Source organism: Sturnus vulgaris, unplaced genomic scaffold (assembly GCF_052056855.1).
Source record: "Sturnus vulgaris isolate bStuVul1 unplaced genomic scaffold, bStuVul1.hap1 Scaffold_195, whole genome shotgun sequence".
NCBI lineage: Eukaryota > Metazoa > Chordata > Aves > Passeriformes > Sturnidae > Sturnus > Sturnus vulgaris.
The window spans coordinates 10,467,764-10,491,418 of record NW_028276170.1 but is presented as its reverse complement, the minus strand read 5'-3'; positions in this window follow the sequence as shown (position 1 = coordinate 10,491,418).

Sequence of the window (23,655 nt, the reverse complement as noted above, 5' to 3'; positions counted from 1 at the left end):
AAGCAAATATATTTACTGTCTTGTCCTGGTATAATTCACAGGCTCTCACAAGCGCGTACAGCTCTGCTGTCTGAGCTGACCAGGTGTGTGGTAACCTCCCCCCTTCCTTTAATTGCTTCCCATTCACGATAGAGTATCCTGTAAATCGTTTCCCTTCTACCACCTTGGAGGACCCATCAATGAACACATTCTCTCCCTCAGGCCAGGGAATATCCCGTAAATCTTCCCTAGCCTGTGTCTGGAGGTCTATAACCTGGATACAATCATGGATTTCTTCCTGGCCCCCCTTTTCTCTAGGGCCATTTAAATAAGAGGCTGGATTAAAAATTTCCCCACCTTTAAATTCTAAATCCTCCTGTTCCATTAAACAAGATTCCTACTGTAATAATCGAGCACTCCTCATCCACTTAGAGGCTCTTTCAGTTAACAAAGCTTTAATCTGATGTGGGACTTTAACAATGAGATGCCCTCCCCTTGTCAGCTTTCGGGCCTCAGCCACCATCAGAGCTGTGGCTGCACAGTTCTGCAGACAATGGGGCCGCCTCTGGCCACCGGGTCTAACAACTTAGAAAAACAGGCAACAGGCTTCCGTGTTCCCCCATGCTCTTGCACCAAAATTCCTTTAGCATGACCCTGTTTGACATCCACATATAGTTGAATTTTTTTTTTTTTCTGCATCTGGAAGAGCTAAGACTGGGGCATTAATCAATTTGTCCCTGGGGCTGCCCATACTTCCTGATTTATTTCAGCATAAGCCTTCTCAGACATTTTACACAAAGATATCACAGTTTCGGACTCCGTGTCACTTTTTTACAATGCTAATTTGCATTCCCATTCTAGCCATCAAATCTCTTCCCAGTAAATTACAATCACAATTAGGAACAAACAAGAATTCATGCAGTTCAAATCTGTCCCCCACATTCATTAACAGTGGTTGAATAAAATGCACTCGCTCATCCTTCCCGCTTACTCCTTGAATAACCAAGGATCTTTTTGACAGTTTTCCCCCTTTAGGTATAAAATTTAAGGTGGACGGAGAAGCCCCTGTGTCTACCAGAAAACACACCTCCTCTCGATCCGGACCCACCTTAAAAGTTATCAAGGGCTCTTGAGTGGTGGGTCTTTGGTATAATAGGAGCCCCTGACACCCCTAACAATCCATTTCCATTATCCTCTGGACTTCCTCCTCCTGAGGGTCCAGTTGTTTCTGCGGACACTCGTTTTTCCAATGCCCTTCTGCCCTGCAGAGAGCACACTGGTTCTTCCCCAGCCGCTGTTTGGGTCGGCTGTCCCCTGCCGAGGAGGGAATCCCTCTGCCCCTTCCTTGTGGCCGACCCCGTCCCCTCTGTCCCTGGGGACCCCTTGGACCCTGTGGTTTATTCCTCTGGGCCTGCAAAAACTCTGCCATCATCTTTGCTTTAGCTTCTGCCTTTTCCTCATCCCTTCTTACATATATCTGCTGTGTTTTTCTAACCAATTCCTCTAGAGACTTATTTTGTCACTCTTCATCTTTTTGTACTCCTTTCCTTATATCAGGCCAGGCTTTAGTAACAAATTGTACCTTAAGCAATGTGTTGAAGGCTGGCCCTTCAGGATCCATCCCCCTGTGCTTCCTTAAGGCATCCCTAATCCTCTCCAACCAATGAGGGCTTTCCTGTTTCTCCTGTTCTAACGACAGAGCCTTAGCTATGTTGTTCGTTCTGGGAGCCGCTGACTTGATTGCCCTGATCAAATAAGCACGGCAATCACGGTGAGCCAGACTGGCCTGGTTATTTGGGTCCCACTGGGGGTCTGCCTGGGGGATGGCATCACCCACCGTAGGTGCATTGGGTCCAGCCCCCCCTGCTGCTTGTGGGTGTTCATCCTCCCACAGCTGCCGAGCTTTCTGCAAAATCATTCGTTTCTCTGATGACCCAAACAAAATTCCCAAAAGAAAATCCCAATCCTTTCACGTATAATCCGCATTTCCCAAATATTTCTCTATCTTTTCCCCCACCCCTATGGCAACATATAAATATAATTTTTTTTAACCCTCTTATATCCTGGGTAGTGAGTGGTACAATTACAAACCCAAATCCTCCCCCTTGACCCCCCAAAGGAACTTGACAGAGTGGCGTCTGGTGTACCCCTGTCTCTTGGGGGGCTTCTGATGCCCTAAACTGAGTTCCTCTTCTAGTTCTGAGGGGTGATACAACATGCTGCTCCCCTCCCCCTACACCATCACCCTTCTCAGGTGAGGCTGTAGGAATAACATTTCCCTGATCCCCTTGCTCTGAAAGTTGAGGATACAGACGACCTGCAGCTGACCCTGGGTCAGCTAGCAACACTGGAGGACAAGACGGGAGAAGGAGCTGAAAAACATCCCAATCCTCACCACTTTCCTCTTCCTCCTCTTTTTTCTTAACACATAAATTTCTCTTGTTTCTTGTCTGACCCATATTGATCCACATTCCCTTTCAATCCATCCTTTCCAATTCTCCTCTAAGTACCTTCACAAAATTCAACACAAATGAATTTTCTCTGTTCCATAAGGTGGCCATATAAGTCCCCTTGCCAACTTATACTCTGGCCACACAAAATAACAATATTTTACCATCATTTCCATAGTTACTTCTGGGTGAATATACAATCTTTCCCAAGACCTCAGCATTCACCCCAAGGGACTCTCCGGGGGTATTATGGGATCGTCATCCCTTTTGTCGGGGCCCCTTCGCGGCTTCACCTTTCCAACCCTCTCTGGGTGCCCCGTTTTACCTGTGCTACCCTCCATGGGTGCCCTCCCAGGTTTGCTCCTTTGTTTTCAGTGGTCCTTCCCTGCGGACTCTTCACGGACCCCCCTGGTCCGCCACTCGTCTGTCTCCTGGACAGTCTCGGGAACCCAATCAATCGCCCGGTACCGGCCGGCACCAAGGGGAGCTGATCACCCAAACTGGGTGAGGCGCCTTCAGCTCCACTCGCTGCCCCGGACGGTGGAAAGATCCCGGACGAGCCCCCAAAATTGTCAGGAAAATTAATCCACAAACACCAGAGGTTTATGTCCAAAAAGGAGACAGAGGAGTCCTTTTTGCTTTATTCGAATAAAGGGAGAGGCCATGGGACATTCCCCTGGGATCTCTCAAATTTTTGGAGGACGCAGCCTCCTTTTTATCCTATTTTCCCGGCCGCATTTCCCTCTCTCTTTCCCCATTGGCTGAGGTACTTGAGAGGCACAGACTTCCCGGAACGCCTGATACCTGAAATTCCCCTCTAATGTATAACCCTCCCTTTTCATTTTTATTTTTTATATCATTCATAGTTTCCCCCCCCCGTTGCTTCTTTCATCTTTTGATATCCAATTTCATTTATCAGCAGCCCTACAGTTTGTTTGTAAAGGCAAACATCTTTTTCCATTCATCAATCAGTGGAATCCATCCCATTGTTTCTTTTATCTCTCAGTGCTAGCCTTATCTACAGGCAGATCCAGAGCTCATTTGTAAAGACAAATTCAACATTCCTCTCAGCCCAGAGGAGAATCTAGCACAAAATATTCTCCCTGTGTACTGCACGACAAAAAATATTCAGGGGAAAATACTGTGGCAGCTGAGACTTGTGGAACTCCCAGAATACTGAGCCTGCAGAGGAGGCAAACAGCCCTGGCAGTGCCTGAGGGGACTTCTCCTCACAGACTCCTCTCAAAGTGTGTCACTTCAGCAGGGGAAGGCTTTCAAACCTTTGCCTTTCCTTCCTCCTGTGATAAAATTTAAGGCTCCTCCTGAGAAAATACTGACCTACAAATAGTTCTCCATTCCTCAACAAAGCTACTCAGGTGCTCAACTTAAGAAAGAGCAAAACAAAAGGTATTCAGTAATTTCCCATCAAGGCCTATTTGCAGAGAAACCCCATCATATGGGACCGAATATTTATTAACACCAGTTCACTCAAAAGAAACCCAACTCTGTATTAAGCAGCGTTTTAAACGAACTTGAATTCTTTTTCCTCACATATCAACTGGACTGGTTTGTTCCTTTTTTGTCCTAGAGAGAATATTAGAACGATTTGCTCTTGACAGGACTCCTTGGGTGGCCCCCAGGCCTGGCTCCTCACCACGTCTTACCTGGGCTGTTAACGCAGCCTGTCAGCACCACCTGACTTTGGCAGCCTGTTCAGGCCTCGGGCACGGCTGGTGCCACGGTCCCCTCTGGTGCCACGGTCCCCTCTGGCTCCTGGCGTGTCCCTGCTGCTGGAGGAGCCCTGCTCGTGCCGTGCCTGCGTTCAATAACCCCGGTCCTGCTCCCCAGGCAAAGAGAGACCAAAATCAGTGCTTTGGGCAGCTCGTTTGAACGAGTTGAACACTTACTCATCTCTAACACAGACCTCTTAACACCCACACACCAACACCTGGAAGTCACCTCATCTACAGAGGTGAGGAAGCCTGAGCGAACAGAAGGTCGACGTTCAAGCACATTTGTGGGACACATATTGAGAATGTAAGAAAATTACAGCGTGAATAATATTCCAGGCTGGAGCTTTTCAGCTCTGTTCCCAGCCGATAAGCTGGTCCAGCTCAAGGCTAGGGAGAATTTCTCCCAGGCTGATAATTTGGTCAAAATAAAAAGGAATTAGTAACAAAGATAGAACAGCTGTTGTGATGTGTGACCAGTCCCTGGAAATGGGGTGTCTTCTCTCTGAACCAATCACCTTTTCTCTACTCTGGGAATTACGAGTCATGCTATAAACCAAGTGTATTTCTGAATAAACTTGTCTCTTTTTTCCTGTCATGAAAGATGACCATGTAGCTGTGCATCTTATTTCCGCCGCACTTAAAGGGTTAAAACCCGATTCCACGGCTACACACATTGGGTTTTTAATTTAGTGGAAGCGCTCACTCGTTCACAAGCCTTACTTGTCAAACTGGATTGTGCGATGCAATTGTCTTGCTTGTGTTAGAGAGAAACCAGGGAGAAATTAGCTAAGAAATGAGAACCACACTTGGGGCTCGGGCTTGTCAGACCAAGGGAGCAGGGCGGCACCTGCCCGCTTTGCCCGAGTCCCTGCTCCTGCCGGACAAAGGCGGACGCGGCTCCTTGCGGGGAGAGCCGGGCGCTCCGTGCCGGGGCCGGGGCCGAGCGCTCGGGCGGGCGGCGCTCAGGATGCTCGGGCAGCGCCGCGGGCCGGGCGGGCGCGATGGAGCCGCCTGAGGGCTGGGACCCCTCCGGGCGGCCGGCCCGGCGCACGCAGTGGCTGCTCAGCGCCCTCGCCCACCGCTACGGGCTGGAGCGCGGCGTGGAGAACGAGATGGTCGCGCTGGCCAGCGGCCCGGAGCAGTCCCTGCACGAGATCTTCCAGCAGCGGGACTGCGCCGGGCCGGGCCGCATCCCCGGCGAGGAGTCCCGCACGCTGTGCCGGGCGCTGGCGCCGGAGGAGGCGGCGGAGCCCGAGGAGTGCGCGGGGCTGTGGGACGGGCTCTGGGCCGAGCTCACCTTCCGCCAGCTCCACGCGCGGCTCTGCGGCCACTTCAGCACCCGCGCGGGGCCGCGGCTGCCGCTGCGCCCGGAGGGCGAGCACATCGAGAGCCACATCCGCCCGCGCAGCCCCCGCCGAGCCCGAGCGGCGGCCGCCGGGGCCCTGCTCCCGAGAGCGCTGCGAGGAGATGGTGGCGCTGGAGCGGGCCGAGGAGCGCATGGCCGAGCTGCAGCAGGAGAAGGGCAGCCTGCGGCAGCTGCTGGAGGACGTGCGGGCCGCCCTGCAGAGCAGCGATGCGCGGTGCCCGGCGCTGCGGCTGAGTCCGGGCCGGCTTCTGCACCGCGCTCCCGGCGGCGGCTCGGGTGGCCCCGAGCGCTTCAGGAGAGATGCTGCTCTCGGAAAGTCAGTGTTTAGAACCCCTCCACCTCCGGACTGAGACCGAAGTTGCTCGTTCATCCTCGGCATGAACTTTCTAGCAAAGTTTAGTTACAAGGGAGGCTTTTAGGAGAAATGTAAGGCATCGGTGTGCCATTAAATCTATTTGTGATGAGCACTGTTCAAAGTGTAGGGGAGTTCAGCTTAACAAACCCACGTGTCCAATGCTGCTGCTTCTCCTGCACGTGCAGCCAGGATGTGCTGATAGCAGATGCTGGGTATGCACTGCTACAGGGTTTTTCCTGAAGTAAGAAAGAACTTTGGGATTCTTGCCTGCACAAGCACGTGCAGTGCCTCAGTCATAAGTGCCTCAGAAATATCAGAAGTGTGTCTTCTTCAGAGTGTGGTCACAAGGGTTCAGAGTTGGAGCCAGTTCTGCGGGCAGGCTGATGAATAGTCTGGGGCTCCTCTGCAGAGCCCCATTCATTCTGGGGCTGCTTTCTGCTGGTTCTGCTGGACTGGCTCAAGTGAAACACACACCCAATTAACAGCAGTTAAATTACTCTGGCATGAAACAGTGGGGAACAGGCAGAGCAGTGAAGGGCAGCATGGACCAGTTGTTCTGGCAGGTCTGACGAGGTCTGGTTTGATACAGCACTCACAGAACTCTGCTCCACCTGTGACACTTCCACTTGCAGTAGATGACTGTTCGTCTTCACAATATCCAGCAAGGCAGGTCAAAGACACTTTTACCATTTTCATCTTCAAAAGGGAGAAGAAATCAGCAGCAAACATGAAGTAACCAGTCAGAGATCCCGGGAAGAAATAAAAGAACAAAAGAGTATAGGAAAAAACAGGCTGAGCAGTGATCCTTATCTGTGTGGGAAATACCCTCTGTTAATGGGCCATTGAGTGCCACTGCATGACTGATAAAATTCCATCATCCCATTGGGAGATGCTCCAGCCAGGGGGAGGAGCCAAGCCTTTCCTACCTAGAGAAAATCTGACATTTGGAACACCAAGGCAGCCCTTCCCCACTGGTTTCCAGAGGACAAGAGCTACCAGACCTTTCTACAGCATCACTACTACAACAAGACCACTTCATCTGGACTGCTACCACCACCCCAACTAGCGGGGTGTCAGGTTGTATTCTGATTCTGTCAGTTGTTTTCTTTTCTACTATTGCATGGATTTTATTTCTCTTTTTTTTCCTATCAATTTGTATTTCTGACTTGGAGTCTCTCACTAGTTTTGCTTTCAAAGCAGCACAAGTTTGGAGGGGATTTTGGCTGAATCTTGATATTTGAGGAGTTTTTGGTCCCTGTCTTAAAGTCTGGAAGATTTTGGGTGGGAATCTTGGTGTTTGGGAGGTTATTACAGACACAAGATGCTCAATGACTTCCAGAGATGAACTTGGGCAAGGAGGAGCACCCAGTTTATGGAGCTCTCTTCTTGTTATTTCCCCCTAAACCAGGAATTTTCATTCCTCAGGTGTGCGGGGATGGAGGCAGAAAAGCCCCGGAGATCTCTCACGAGGAGGGGCTGCAAACCCAGCCCAGGGAGCTGTGAGGAGGAAAGACCCTCCCTGAGCCGGGAAGGCGGCCGGAGATCCAGGCAGAGCTCAGAGCTGGTGGAGAAGCCTCCTGGAGGGGAGAAGCCCCACAAGTGCTTGGAATGTGGGAAGGGTTTCAGCCAGAGCTCCAGGCTGATCCAACGCCAGATGATCCACACTGGGGAATGGCCCTACAAGTGTGGGAAATGTGGGAAAGTCTTCAGGACGATTTCTGATCTGATGAAGCACCAGGTGATCCACACAGGGGAACGGCCCTACACCTGCTTGGAATGTGGGATGAGCTTTGGGTGGAGCTCTGCCCTGAGAAAACTCCAGCGCATCCACACCGGGGAGAGGCCCTACGAGTGTCCCAAGTGTGGGAAGAGGTTTCACACCAGCTCCAATCTCCTCCTACACGAGCGGATTCACACAGAGGAGAGGCCCTTCCGCTGCCCCGACTGCGGGAAGGGATTCAACCGCAACGACATCCTCACTGTCCACCAGCGCATCCACACTGGGGAGAGGCCCTACGAGTGTCCTGAGTGTGGGAAGAGCTTCTCACACAGCTCAGTCTTGACCCGACACCAACGGAGTCACCACTAAGGGAAGCCCTGTGAGTGCCCCGAGTGTGGGAAGAGCTTCGTGCTCTGCTCCAGCTCCATCCCCTGTGGATGCCTGGATGAATGCAGGGGCAGGAACGTCCATTGTGAACAGAAATCAACATTGGGAATTCCTTGGGGAGAGTGGAATTTTTGACTTTCAACCCCAGAAAATCTTCTGTGTTCTATGCTATCTTCTCCTGGCATCAAGGAATCCTGAATGGTCTTGAAGGTCTTTTTCCAGCCTCAGGGATTCCAGGATTTTGATTTCCTATTTTCCAGGGGAGTCTTCTGCAATCAAATCCTGGTGAATTGAGGCAAAGACCAAGATTTTGGAGACAGTGGGGTGGAAACTCCTACAAAAAAGGTTCTTTCCTCCTAGCCAATTGCATGGGTTCTCAGCCAGCAGGGACGCAGAAATCCTTTTCTTTTAGTCTTGATTTGCTTTTCATTTCTCTTCATCCCTTTAAAACATCCAACACTGGGGTAAAAATAAAGACACTGAACTGAGACATGGGTGGGGACATGGGGGGACAATGACATGGTGGGACACAGACATGGAGAGTGACATGGGGACACATGGACATGGAGGGGGATGTGGCCATTCCTGGGGACGTGGGGGGACACAGGCATGGATGGAGATGTGGGGGACAGTGACAGGGATGGAAACATGGTGGGGACACAGCCATGGGTGAGGACATGGTGGGACATGGCCAGTGACATGTGGGGACACGGCCACGGCCGGTGCCATGGGGGGAACTTGCAGGGGCTGTGGGGGATGCTGGCTTGGAGGGAGTTGAGGGTTCCTGGCAGGGACTTGGGGCTCGCTGAGGCCTTTGGGGACCCCAGGCCGAGCGGCTCCGGCTGCGCTGGGAGACCCTGGCGGAGGTTCTGGGGCAGCTGCTCAAGGACCCCCTGCCCTGGAGCCCCAGCCGGGCATTGGGCTCCTGGAAGGGAATGAACGTCCTTGTCCCCAGCACGACAGATTTCTTATTTCTTGCAGGTGCAAATGGTTCTCTTACCAGAATAGCTTGTTGTGTTAATTGTTTTCAGGTTTAAGATTGTTTTCACATGGGAACAAGCAAGTTACTTAGCTGCACATAGAAGAAGTGACAGGCTAGCTATTAATTTAGCAGAGAGCAAGACCTGATTTTATGGAGCCTTCCTTTTATAGTTTGTGTACCTGACTGCAACATCTCACCCTTTTTCATTAATTCAAAGAAGGCTAATATGTTCTCATGATAAAATAGCTCTCTCTTGTGAGGGTGTTATCTCATTAAGGTTATCACTGGTTATCTCTTAGATATGGGATAAGATACACAAAAGACCGATTACAATCAACAAAACTTAGCAAATTCTATCATGTCATTGACACAGGGTTTCACAGCATGAGAAAACAAAAGAATAATGTCCAGTGTGTCCTAGGGAAATGGGAATAAATGACCATTGTTTTAAAGTCCAAATAGTCCATTAGCTGGAAATGTGGATCTTGGACATCACTGAATGTGCTCTTGGATCCTGGAACAGGGAATAACTGAAGAAGGTTAGTAGGAACACTATACCATGATGATGACACAAGGCTTTTGTTGGCAATTTGCCTGTAAATTTCCAGACACAGCCATGTCTTGGCAGTCCTGCGTCTGGTTTTGTTCTGGCCACGAAGGCTGCATGGTGATTAGGTTCTTTTTCTTTTCACTGGGCTTCGTTTTCTTGGAGGCAATTGATGTTTGGCTGAATGAACAGGTGACTACTTTGAACTTGTTGATGATAAAAACACATGCATATCTTCTCCTTAAGTTAATGACTTAATTAGTCTTTGTAAATTCAATTGATGAGGTTTACCTAAAATATTTTCTTTTTTTTTTTGTATAAATATTGCACTATTCATATTTCCTTAGGTGTTAATTTCCCCTTCTTTGTTTTAAAAACAGCATGCGTTACTCTTGCCATGAACATGAAGGGAACATCAAAACAAAACAATATATATAGTAAAACCAAACACTTACAGCAATCGGGAATAATTCAGATACAACAATATAAAACATTTCTGATAACAGATATAATTAATAACACATGTGAAATTACAGGATTACCAAGCACTACAACATTGTACCATCAGCCCAGCGTCTGCAACAGCTGATAAGCCTCAAATCAGTGAAGAAGTGGATAATCATCACCGGAAAATGATTTGGGACGAAATGAGCGCACAGCCGCCTGTGGCTGCAGTGCAGAGGCAGCTCCCAAGTCGGGCAGCAGACGGCGGGGGGGAAGCTCCGGGCCCCGCGGGGAGAACGGGAGCCTGAGCCGGCGGCACTGAGCAGCGGGGGCTGCAGCCACCCGAAAGGGGGGTGGGAAAGCGCCACAGCGGGGAACGGGGGGGCTGTGATACCCCCTGAGCCGGGGCCTGAATCCTTAAAAACCGGAATAATCACGGAGAGAGACCCTCTGACTAATTAAAGTTACAAAGTGGTGTGTTTATTCACCGGCACGGGAGTCACCTCCCAAAAGCGTGACCGCCCCGAACAAGGTTCTTTGCCCTCTATTTATTGCCCAAGATCTTACATACAATACATGTGCATAACCCCAGCACCTCCCATCCCCATCCCATATTAAAATGAGCCCATTCGTCCTTCACGCGTGCACAGATCTTCTCTTGAACTGGGTCAGTGGTCTCAAAGGATGAAGTCAGGAGAGTCTTCATCAAGTCTCTGTGACCCCCTGGAACAATCCAAGGCCTTGTGCTTTGTGATTAACAGTTTATTATTTTATGTTCTTCTATACATAAATTCATAATAGCAGATAATTATACCAATTAGCTCTTGCCTAAGCATCTAGTAATTATTAACTTAGCATTTACCTACCTAACTTACATCTTGGTCATGGAAACTACTTTTACCCTTAGCAAAAATCCTAACTTTTTAAAACCATGATTCACCCCTTTCTCTCTCTCTTTAACTCTCCTTCTGTCACAAAACTGAGTTGTTGGCCCTCAATACAGTGTAATATTTTTTGAGCAAACTGATTTGTCCTTCTGTTGTTGTCTTTTGTAACTCTGAGATCAAAACGAATCATCACGACTCCCTCCTCGATTAACCGCCGATTGGGACACCTTCCCGCCCCTCCCGCTCACCCGAGAGCTCTGCGCCCCCAGCCCGGGGGGCTCCCAGTGGCACCAGTAGGGCCCCAGCTGCCCCACACACCCCATGGCCAGCGCCGGGCAGGGTCTGACACCCCCCCTCCCCAAATTCTCCTGGCGAGGGGCGCTGGGGGCGGGGCGCGGGTGGAGTCCAGGTGAGGAGCTCTGGGCGCTCTGGGACTGCCTGAGGAGTCATCAGCGCCGCGCGCTCTGATTGGCTCAATTATTTTGGTGCCTTCTCTGATTGGCTGAGGAGATACCTGGTAGCTGAGAGAAGTAACGGGAGAGATCCCACCCCAAGCACCTGCATGGGAACAACAGACCCAGCCTGGGCACAGAAACGGAATTTATTACAACCAAATCACAGCAGCACAAGGAGAAGTGAAAGAAGTATCTCGAAACACGTCCCCCACCCAATGGGGATAACAAGGACCACGGATCACCAGGGTTCTGCCCAACCGGGGATCATCCAACACCCATCCTCCCATGGGGGATGGAGCTGGAGCAGAGCATGAAGCTCTTCCCACACTCGGGGCACTCACAGGGCTTCCCTTAGTGGAGCCTCCGTTGGTGTCGGGTCAAGACTGAGTTGTCTGAGAAGCTCTTCCCACACTCAGGACACTCGTAGGGCCTCTCCCCAGTGTGGATGCGCCGGTGCCTCATGAGATGGGAGTTGTGCCTGAAGCCCTTCCCGCAGTCGGGGCAGCGGAAGGGCCTCTCCTCGGTGTGAATCCGCTCATGCATGAGGAGATTGGAGCTGGTGTGAAACCTCTTCCCACACTTGGGACACTCGTAGGGTCTCTCCCCGGTGTGGATGCGCTGGTGTTTTCTCAGGGCAGAGCTCCACCCAAAGCTCATCCCACATTCCAAGCAGGTGTAGGGCCTTTCCCCAGTGTGGATCACCTGGTGCCACATCAAGTGAGAGATCCTTGTGAAGCTCTTCCCACATTTCCCACACTCGTAGGCCTTTTCCGCAGAATGGAACCTCTGGTGCCAGATCAGATGGGACCTGTACCTGAAGCTCTTCCCACATTCCCCACACTCATAGGGCTTCTCCCCAGTGTGCATCCTCTGGTGCCGCATCAGATCAGAGCTCCACCTGAAACCCTTCCCACATTCCAAGCACTTGTGGGGCTTCTCCCCTCCAGGAGGCTTCTCCACCAGCTCTGAGCTCTGCCTGGATCTCCGGCCGCCTTCCCGGCTCAGGGAGGGTCTTTCCTCCTCGCAGCTCCCTGGGCTGGGTTTGCAGCCCCTCCTCGTGAGAGATCTCCGGGGCTTTTCTGCCTCCATCCCCGCACACCTGAGGAATGAAAATTCCTGGTTTAGGGGGAAATAACAAGATGAGAGCTCCATAAACTGGGTGTTCCTCCTCGCCCAAGCTCATCTCTGGAAGTCATTGAGCATCTTGTGTCTCTAACAACCTCCCAAACACCAAGATTCCCACCCAAAATCTTCCAGACTTTAAGACAGGGACCAAAAACTCCTCAAATATCAAGATTCAGCCAAAATCCCCTCCAAACTTGTGCTGCTTTGAAAGCAAAACTAGTGAGAGACTCCAAGTCAGAAATACAAATTGATAGGAAAAAAAAGAGAAATAAAATCCATGCAATAGTACAAAAGAAAACAACTGACAGAATCAGAATACAACCTGACACCCTGCTAGTTAGGGTGGTGGTAGCAGTCCAGATGAAGTGGTGTTGTAGTAGTGATGCTGTAGAAAGGTCTGGTAGCTCTTGTCCTCTGGAATCCAGTGGGTAAGGGCTGCCTTGGTGTCCAAATCTCAGATTTTATCTAGGTAGGAAAGGCTTGGCTCCTCCCCCTGGCTGGAGCATCTCCCAGTGGGATGATGGAATTTTATCAGTCATGCAGTGGCACTCAATGGCCCATTAACAGAAGATATCTTCCTGGAGGAAGGATGGGTTGTGGAAAAGATAAAGAACACTGCCCCACCTGGTTTTAACAGATGGCCCATTAGCAGAGGATATCTCCCACACAGATAAGGATCACTGCTCCACCTGTTTTTTTCCACTACTCTTTGTTCTTTTGTTTCTTCCTGGGATCTCTGACTGGCTACTTCATGTTTGCTGCTGATTTCCTCTCCCTTTTGAAGATGAAAATGGTAAAAGTGTCTTTGACCTGCCTTGCTGGATATTGTGAAGAGGAACAGTCATCTACTGCAAGTGGAAGTGTCACAGGTGGAGCAGAGTTCTGTGAGTGCTGTATCAAACCAGACCTCGTCAGATCTGCCAGAACAACTGGTCCATGCTGCCCTTCACTGCTCTGCCTGTTCCACACAGCACCGGGCGCTGCCTGAGCCCAGCACCCCCCAGCAATTGCAGGCCCGGCAGTGGCCCCCGGCCCCCAGGAGGCTGCGGGACGCCCCGGCCGCTGCCCGGCCCCGTGGAGCTGCCGGCCCTGCCCGCCGGGGGGGCCGCGTTTGGACACTGCGGCAGGACAGGCACCGGCTCTGGGATACGGGCTGGCCACGGCAGCCACAGCACAAGGAGCAGCAGGACAAAGGAACAGCTGGGAAATGGGGATTGGACGTGCAAGGATCGAGATTAGCTTTTAAGCATTTTCCTTGGGTCACTGCAGAAAGGAATGATTTAGCAGAAAGCTCAGCAGCTGTCAGAGGATGAGCACCCCCAGGCACTGAGGGGGCTGCAGGAGGGGCAGAAGAAGCCCCTGGAGCACTTGGTCACAAAGGCACAGCAGGGGAATGCAAGAAGGGAGGAGGAAAAGGCCAAGGCGAAGGCAAAGGCCATGGCAGAGTTTCTACAGCCCCTCAGGGATGAACCCCAGGGCCCAAGGGGTCACTGTTTTCCCAGGGAAAATGGAAAAGACATGGACGGTTCTTCGACAGGGATGCACGGAAGCACCAGCCTTATTGGGGCAAGCCTTGCAGAAAATATCACAAGAATTTACCCCATCCCCAGGGATTGGGTTAATGCAGGATGTGGATGACTTGCTCCAATAAGAAGGACAAGAAGTGGTAGAAGAAGCCTCTGTGAATTGGCTGAATGTTCAGGCTAAATAGCATCTTTGATTATTTGAAAAAAAAATGCAAATGCTGGAGAAAAAGATTAAATATTCGGGACATACTTTGACTGAAGGTTTGTGGTGTATTGACCCAGGGAGGGACCAGGCAACCTCAGAACTAACACTACCCATCACTAAAATGGAGCTGGGACAACGCTGAGGATTAATAGGCAATTGCAGCACCTGCATTGAGGATTCTCTGTTCCAGCCACAATATTGTATGACTTTTTAACCCCGGAGAGCCTTAATATTATGCTCTGGACATAAGGAAAAGTACAAAACTTGAGAAAATGAAAAAACAAAGTGACTGAACCCCTGCCATGGCTCTACCAGACTCAGAAAAGAAATTGGAATTGGATGTGGATGTTAAATAGGACCATGCCAAAGGAATTTGGAATTCCCGGCTGCAGGAGCAGCATGGGAGGGCACCACTGACCCTGCACTGAAGGCAACGCAGCAGCAGCCAGGGCTCCACATCGGGCCAAGCCCCTGGGCCTGCCCACAGATCCTCTGCTGAAATCCTCTGCCTGGGCACCCTCCTTTGGCATCTCCACACACTGGGGCCAATCCTTGCTGCCACTGCTGGAGCTTCGCTGCTTTCTGTGCCTGCACTGCCACAGCTGCTGGGGAAGACAACGGCACAATTCCACTCTGCCCCTCAGTTACACTCACACACTGGGCTGACGGGGATTCCATGCTCGGAAAATACAACGAGTGTAATTTTAAAAATCTATTTCTCTACTCAGGCTTCATGTGCTTTGCATTGGGGAAACGAATTTTAAAGAGATTTCTAAGGAATGTTCCTCCACTCAACAGAGATGAGTTTAACATCTCAACAGACTGGGAATAGCCCAAAAGATACTCACAAAGATAACGACCATTAAGGCCCATCAGCAAACATCAAGGAACACCCACCCCAGACACTGCCCCTGGCATAGTTGGAGACACCTGGTCTGCAAAAGGCTGAGAAGGAAATCCAGGAGTGCGGACGTAATTAATATAGAGGGGAAGAAATCTGGGTCCGATAGGAAATTAAATACTCAGAACTACACAACTTGGAAGCAATGAACATAAAACCAATGGATTTCTATAGGTTTTGGTCTGTGAAACGTTAAGGGAAAATCCTGTAAAACTCACATCTCTTGGAATGATTTCCTCTGCACACCCGGGCTATGTGTGGCTGAAATTATTTCCGTTGCACATCCTGGCCAGAATCAAGTAATGCCTTGATTCTCTAACAGTAGAAATGGTGTTGAAGAGTTTTGGGTCCTCCTGCAGTTTTGGTGACAAGATTACACCATTAGAATGTTTTTTCTTAATAATCCTACTTTTATATTTTCAGTTAAGATTGGGCCAAGGGTGTGAGAACCACATTTCAGTGTTAGGGAAATAAGCAGAAATAATCTTTATTCCTTTGGGGATTTTTTGTGTATGTTTATGAGTGGCTGTTAGTGATGGCAAAATTTTGGTATGGAATTTGTAATGTTCACTGTTCACCTTTAGGCTGCATTTGGCAAAACCAAAAGCCCTGTATAATTTAATAGAATATTGTTTTAAAAAGAGAATAAAAAAGAAAAGCAGCGGGAGGGGGGAGGAGAGAGAGGAGGGAGAGAATATGTGAGTCACCTGATGGGCTTTCGAGAGGTGCTTGAATTGGGGAAAAGGGGGTTGGATCCCCAGAGGTAGCAGGAGCGACCTGGAGCTGTCCTCTTTGAAACTACACCCCAAAAATACTGAAAATCAGGGATTCCTCCCAGGAAAAAGCTGCCAGGAGCTGTCCAAAAGGAGTGAAAGAGGGGGTTGGCAACCCGAGATTGAGCAGGAGAGGCCTGGAACCCCCAAAAGCAAGCACGGGTTAGGGGGTTTGATGTTGGAGTGATGATTGGGAATGGGCCAAAGAATGGGGGAAAAGAGGGAGCTGGGACGCCCAAAGATTGGGGGAGGGGGCTGGGAAACCCACATTGAGTCGCGAGGGGTCAGTAGATTTGGGGAATGATGAGAAAGAGGGGGAGAGGGGAGGGAAAGGTGGAGTTGGGATGGAAGAAAGGTGGTTCCCTGTCCCTTAGCACTCGATCCCTGGAGCGATTATCTGCGGCTTGGATGGGGGGGCAGATCCGCACTGGAGGGGCCCCCTGCCCATCCCAGTGTGTCCATCTCGCTGCTTCCCTCGAGCTCCCAGCCCGGCCCCGGCTGCCTGCTCTGCTCCCTGATGGATTTCTACCCTGCCGACATCCAGCTGAGCTGGTTCCAGGGCCAGCAGGAGCTCTCGGGACACGTGGTGGCCACCGACCTGGTCCCCAGTGGGGACTGGATTTCTACCAGCTCCTGGTGCTGCTGGAAACCCCCCCGGCACGGGGTCAGCTCCAGCTCCAGGTGCAGCACGTCAGCCTGGAGCACCCCCTGAGCCGGCACTGGGGCACGGCCCGGACCCCACAGCGCCGGGAGGGGCTGGCAGGACACGGAGGGGATTGGGGGTCCTGGGCTTAACGTGGACACCCTCCCTGGGAACCCTCTTCCCCCTGTCCCATCTCCCTTTATACCCCCTCTCCCACCCCTTTCCCACCAGTCCCTTTCCCGCCCCGCTCACCCGAGAGAGCTCCTCGCCGGCAGCCGAGAGATGGAGGAGAAGGAGCAGGAGAGGGAGGATCAGGAGGAAGAGGAGGGGTAGAGGAGGAGCAAGAAGAGGAGGAGGAGCAGCGAGAGGCGGCAGCCCGTGCGTCCATCGCTCTCTGGATGTGCAGCCCCTTCGCGCCCGCAGTATCGGCCCCCCCGTATTGTGTAGGTGACCGGGGAGAGGGACCTCGCCCCCAATATCTTGGGCGGTCCTGGCAGGGTTTTTTTTGAACAGGAGAGGGATATTTGGAGCTCACCCGAAGTATCTTTGGGTCTCCCTGTTTGTGTATTTCGGGAGGCGGCGGGCGGAGCGATGTTTGTATCTTGCAGGGCTCCAAAGCTGTCCCGAAATCCCCTTTTGGGTCCCCGGGTGGTTTTTTGGGGATGTCTGGGTGGCGGCAGCAGACAGAGCCCCGGTGGTGGGTGGGGGATGGAGGTCCCCGGAGCCCCGTGGCGATCGCCCGGGACTGGCAGGGCGAGGGGAGCAGCCTTGAGGGGGGGAAAGCGAAAAGGGGAGAGCCCCGGGAGTGCCGGAGCCTGGAATGGGGGCCTGGAGAGGGGGGACCCCGAGAGCCGGGAGTGAGGGGAGCCTGGAGAAGGGGCAGCTCGGAGAAGGGATGAGCCTGGAGACGGGGAGCCCCTAGGACACCAAAGTGGGGACCCCAGAGAGGGGGACCCCTGTGAGCCCTGGCAGGCCGGAGCAGGGAGTCAGGGGAGGAGGCGCCCCTGGGAGCCCAGAACTCTCGGCATCCCTTAGTGCCACCCAGAGAGGGGCACCCATGGGACCCTCAGCAGCCCAGAGAAGGGGGAACCCCAGAATCCCAAAGTGGGGAGATCAAAGAGGGGGGATCCCTGGGATTCCCAGGAAGCCTGGAGCAGGGGGACACCCTGCAGAGGGGGGAACTCCAAATATATGCAGGATCCAGGGCATTCAGGACAAGGGGGACCCCCAGAACGTCATAGTGGGGACCCCTGTCTTGGGGTGACTGTATGATGCCTGTACCCACAAATCGTCTGTTCTGCTGGTGTTGGATATTGAATTGTGCAGTTTTAAGACTGGTTCCAGGAGTGAAGGGTGGGAAAGAAGAAATGCAGAGTTTGTTATCAGAGACTGCACAGGCTCCCCCACATTCCTGCTCACAGACTGTGTTGTCTGCAGTGGACAGCCAGAGAGAGCTCTCTTTTTTTGCTTTTGGTTAATTTTTCTGCCTAGCTGAGGCAGAGAATCTCCCTGGACTGTGTGTTTTGGGTTTTTTTCCTTTTTCCTGGAACTGTTTGAACCTGCTCTGGACTGAAAACCCAGAAGGGCACCGGGAGCTCACACCTCTGGCCCACCAGGCCTGGCCTGGGCCATGGCATTTCCCAGCACAGGAGGGACTGAGAACAGACTGAGTGAGCCGGGCAGCCCAGGGAAATAAATCTTCTAAATCTGTCATCTCTTGGGAACAGCGAGGGGTTTTGCTGTTTGGTTTTGTTCATTTTTGTGCTGGGAGGTGTACTGCCTGTTGAATAAACAGTATTTTCTCTTTCCACTTCTCTCCGAGGGAATATTTTTTTCCTGAGCCGGCTGGGGGAGGGACGGCTTGAATCTGTTTCATAGAGGGACCCCATTCAGAGGTTTCCTACCAAATTTGCCCTAAATGAGCACAAATACTTTTTTGGCACCCAATGCGTTGCAAGAAAGTGGAAAAGAAAACCTGTTCTGATTGCATTTTGGTTGGAGGGGTGGAGGCCTTTATGTGTCTCGGGTCCCCAGGCTTTTTTGAGGTTTTAATACCTTTCTGGTCCCTAGGCTTATTTTCTTATCTGGAGATGGCTCCAGTAGTGTCATTAACATGCAACTTTTTCAGTAGAGGAGCACGAATTAGAATAGCTGTTGTGCTGGGCTTAGTGATTATGATTTATAGAAAGTTTATAAAGCTACTGGAGTTTGTTCCAAGTATTTATGGTTTATGGTTTCTTCGTCCTACCCTGCATCCCATTTCCAATAGCATGTTTTGGGAGTTCATTAGTAATTGCATCCAGTTTGTTAGAGGAGGAGCACGGGATGAGGCTTTTTAGCCTTTCCTTCTCCCTTGAATATGTTTAGACATTTGTTGAGAATGTTCAGTTTCCCCTGAATGTCAAGGATACCACTGTCCTGGTATTTCATCTGGTAAGCTTCCTCTGCACAGTCTGCAGCCTCTCTAGAATGAGGGCTGAGGTGTCCAGAGGAGCTGATGGGACCCCTGACCCAGGAGTAGGCCCAGGCGTGGAAAATTCTGAGTGGGATGGGGAATGGGAGAGAATGGGCAGAACCCTGAATAAATTTTCTGATCGCCCAGCCTGGGAATTTTCACGTGAACAAATTCAGAACCCAGATGAGGTGGGGAAATATCTGGAAGAGAAGTGCCATGATGATTCTAATGAGAAAAAGATCATTGCAATAAGCTGGGCCCTAGCATATGGTTATTGCACACTGCTAGATACTGTAGGGCAGCAGAGAGAGGCAGGGGGGCAGGGAGATAAATCAGCCAATACCCCAGTCACTCAGGCTGTAGCTAAACCAGACAGTGAGCCTAAGCCACGGGCAGTTGCTGTGGGGAGGAAGCACAGCAGCAAAACTGATCGGCCAGTGGGTGATGATGATCCAGGGGAAGGATCCTCAAAGTGAGCTCCTGGTACAAAATCAGAAGTCAGAGCAACTGAGACAGGATCAGGAGCCAATATTGATTCCTTATCCCTGAAAGACCTTCGTGGCCTGAGAAAGGATCACACCTGATGACCTGATGAATCTATAATTAGCTGGCTGGTCCGTCTTTGGGATGCTGCAGGTGAGGCCACAATTCTGGATGGCACTGAAGCCAGGCATTTGGGATCCCTGTCACATGATCCCGTTATTGACCAAGGAATGGTGAGGGGGGCTAATCCTCAGAGTCTCTGGGCACGGGTCCTGGGAAGTGTGGCATAAAGATATCTGTGTGCAGATGATCTCTGTATGCAGCAAACCCAGTGGGAGACCATAGAACAAGGGGTTCAACGCTTGAGAGAAATGGCAGTGGCAGAGATTGTTTTTTCAGATGACCTAACAACTAAGAATTCAGACTTGGTACCATGTACATCTGTATGTATGCTCGATATGGAGAAGAAGCTCTGAGCATATGCAGATGCTGTGCATGGCCCAACACATGCCAGAATCTCAGCTGTGGAAACACTTCTACAGAAATGAGAAGATAAGATAGAGGAGAACCACAGGAAACTCAGGGAGGAGATGAAAGAGGGATTTTTCCAAATCTTGGCTGTACAGATCAAAAGTTCTGGCCCCAAACGTAAACGTTCCCCAGATGGGGAGAGAAGACCCTTCTCACGAGCTGAGCTGTGGTCTTTGCTGCGTGATTCTGGAGAAAACATGAAGAAGTGGGATGGAAAATCCACTGTTGCTCTGGTAAAACTGGTGCTTGAATTGCAGGGCAGCGAGATGCAGAGAGGGATTTCCACAAAAAAAGGTGTAACTTCACCAAACTTCACCAAAAAGGAAGCAGCTCCAGTTGCCCGTAGTCAAACTGCCAGGTATGATGATGATGCTGATGACATGTCCAATCCCCTTGAAGGAACCTCCAAGACATAACTCAGGAAAGAAGAATAACCAGGCTTAGAGGGGCCCTGCCTCTAGCCAGGTAGAGGCTGGGGAAATCCAGGTTTTTTGGACTGTGCGAATTCATTGGTCTGGCACATCAGAACCACGAAAATATGAGGCCTTGGTCAACCCTGGTTCACAGTGCACATTAATTCCATCAAGGCATGTGGGGGCAGAATCTGTTTCTATCGCAAATGAGGCCATGTGCCAAAGTCAATAGTGTGGGTTTAAAGAAGAGTAAATGAGAGGCAGAGAGAATGACAAAGAGAGAAAAATAGAAATGGAATAGAGGTGGGGGATGAGAAAGAGAGTGACAGAGACAGATTAAGTAGAAAACCTCACCACTCTGTGGATCCCAGTGGCTTCCTGTGGATGCTCTACATCTCTTCTTGGTGCTCAGGGTCCCCCACAAACACGGAGTTCAGGGGGTCCATACACACTGGGGGCAGGTGGGAAGGCCCAGGTTCCTCCCCTGGCAGGGACAAGTCTGACACAGGCTCTGGCAGCAGCCTCTGGCTCTGCTGCATCCCTTTGCATCAGGAGCAGTGCTCTGCTGCAAGGCCTCAGCAGTGAGTCTGGGCAGCGCTTTGGGGCTCTTGGATGGATTCTGGCCCCTCCTCAGCTGCCCCTCACGGCAATGTGCCGTGGATGTGGCCTTCCCGGGCTGGGGATTTTCCAGCGGAGCCAGTTTGTGTGAGGGACGATGGGTGTTCAGTGCCTGTGGGCAGAGGTTCCCCCACAGCCCCAGAACTCTCCTCCTCCCTGGCTGGCTGTGGGCAGTGTGTGCAAACGTGGCCTCAGCAGATGAGCCTGTGGGCTACGGCCTCCGCCAGCCCCAGCCTGGCCCAAGCTGATTTTCAGGACAGCTGCTGGCTTTGCCTTGCTTTGGATACATTCTCCTGCCTCAGTCTCGTGTCCTTGTCCCTAGACCAGAGGCAATTGATCAATGGTGTCACCTTGATGGTACCTCAGGTGCTGTCAGGCCGCTCAAGTCCCAGGCCAAAGCTGCAGTCAGGTGAAGGAGGGCTGGGCTGGGGTGGTCTCAGCCTCTTTATTCAGTTTAGCCATAATGTGCAAATCTCCTTCCTGGCAGCATTTAAGCCATTCCCCATAACATTTCAGTGTGTGACAGCGCTGCTGTGCCCAGAGCCCTGTGAGGCCCAGTGGCCCAGGACAGACCCCCCCGAGCCCCACAGTGCCAGGCCTGGCTTTGCAGGCTGGGCTGTGCGGGGCCAGAGGAATTGGCCGGATGGACGCAGGCAGGGAGTTGTGGTCAGCGGCTCCATGGGCGGCTGCAGGCCGGGGATGAGGGGTGTCCCTCAGGGAGGGCTCTGCCTCGGCCCCGGGGGGGCCCAATGCGAGGGCGAGGGGCTGGGGGGGGCATGGGGGCGTTCGATCAATGGGGAGGGCCCGGGGAGTGCTGAGAAGGGGGTGGTGAGTGGGGGGGAGGGAGGGGTCCCATGGATTTGGGGGGAGTCTTGATGAGTGTGGGGGGAGTCCCATGGATTTTGGGGTCCTGGTGACGGGGGGGAGCGGTGAGTGGGGGGGTCCCATGGATGTGGGAGGGGCGGTGAGTGAGGGGGGGTCCTGGCGCCCTGGGGTGGTCCCAAGTATCCGGGGGGGTCCCAGCGCTTTGGGGGGGTTGGTGAACGGGGGGGCAGTGAATAGGGGGAACCCCGGTAAACTGGGGGGGGTCCCTGGTGATAACCGGAGGAGGAAGGGGGGGGAAAGGAGCGAGCCCCAAGGGACTCCCCCTGGTGCTGGGGACACCCCGGTGCCCCCCCAGCTCACAGCCCCCCCCCCCATTCCCGCTCCTGTTCCCGGGAGAAGTCAAAGGGGAGGGGCGGAATCCCCGGGATGGGCAGGGGGGCACAAAGGGGGGTCCGGGCCCTGTGCACCGGAGGGTGGTCGGTACACGAGGAGGGGGGTCCAGTCCCGGTGCCCGAGGGGGCGTCCCGGTGCCCGGTGATTCGTGAGGGGGTGTCCGGTGATTCCTGGGGAGGTCTCCGGTGGTCCTGGTGCATGACGGGGGGGTCCCGGTGACTCATGGAGGGGTCTCCGGTGATCTCGGTGCCCGAGGCTGGCGATGTTTTGGTGGGAGGTCCGGCGGTCCCGGTGCACGATGAGGGGGTGTCACTGCTCGATGGGGGGGGGAGTCCCGGTGCACGGTGACGGTGCTGATTGATGGGGGAGGTCCTCTGGTGGTGCCGGTGCCCGGTGATTGATGGAGGGGGTCTCCGGCGATTCCTCGGGAAAGGGGGGGCGGTCCGGTGATGCCGGTGCACGAGGAGGGGAGAGAGGAAACTCGAGGGTCCTGAGGGGTCCCGGTGCACGAGGACGGTTAAATTCGGGGGTCCTGGTGCTCGGAGGGGGGGTCGGTTCCTGGTGTGTGACACAGAGAGAGACCCCGGTGACACTGGGGACCCTGGCACGGGGCTGGTGACACTCAGGGGCTCCGGGTGGCACAGAGACTCTCCCCAAATTCTCTGGCACGAGGTCCTGGTGGCACGAGGGGTCTGGGTGACACGAGGAGCTGGTGGCACTCCAGGGGCTCCTGGTGGCACAAGGAGCTGGGGGCACTTGAGGGGCCCTTGGTGACACAGGGCTCTCAGTGTCACTCGCAGGGCTCTCGGTGATACGAGGAGCCCCCAAATTCCTCTGGGTGACATAAAAAGCTCCCCAAACTGGTCTGGGTGACACGAGGATACGGTGGCACGAGAGGAGCCCTTTGCACGAGGATCCGTCGCACGAGGACCCCCAAAATTCCTCGAGCGAACCCTCCCAAAATCCTAGCGCGGGACCCCCCACTCAGCGGGAGCCCACCCCCCCTCCTCCTGCTCCTCACCCCGGGGGTCTCCGGGTGATCCCGCCCCAGGTCCTCCCCTTTCCCCCTTTTCCCCCAGGACTGGGAAGGTCGGAGGGACTGAAGGGGGGGTGCAGGTGTGGGGTTTTTTCCGGGGGGGTCCCGGCGGCCCCCGGGGCGGGGTCAGTGCTCAGCAGCGGGGCCGCGCCGCTCGCACCCGTTGGCCGAGATCGGGGGGGGGGGGGGGGGGGGGGAGGAGCGGGGGCGGCCCGGGGAGCCCCCGGGCCCCCAAATCACACCCGGGTCTGCTGCTTTAGTCCTGTGCTACCAGCGCTGATTTTTCTCCTAATTCAGTCTTTTGTTGTATTTTTTTTTCCTAAGATTTAATAAACCTTTAAAATTTTACAAAGTGAGCGTCGTTTCTCACACCCTGCACTGCCGAGGTAGGAGGTGCAGATGGAAGGAGGGAGGGATGAGGGA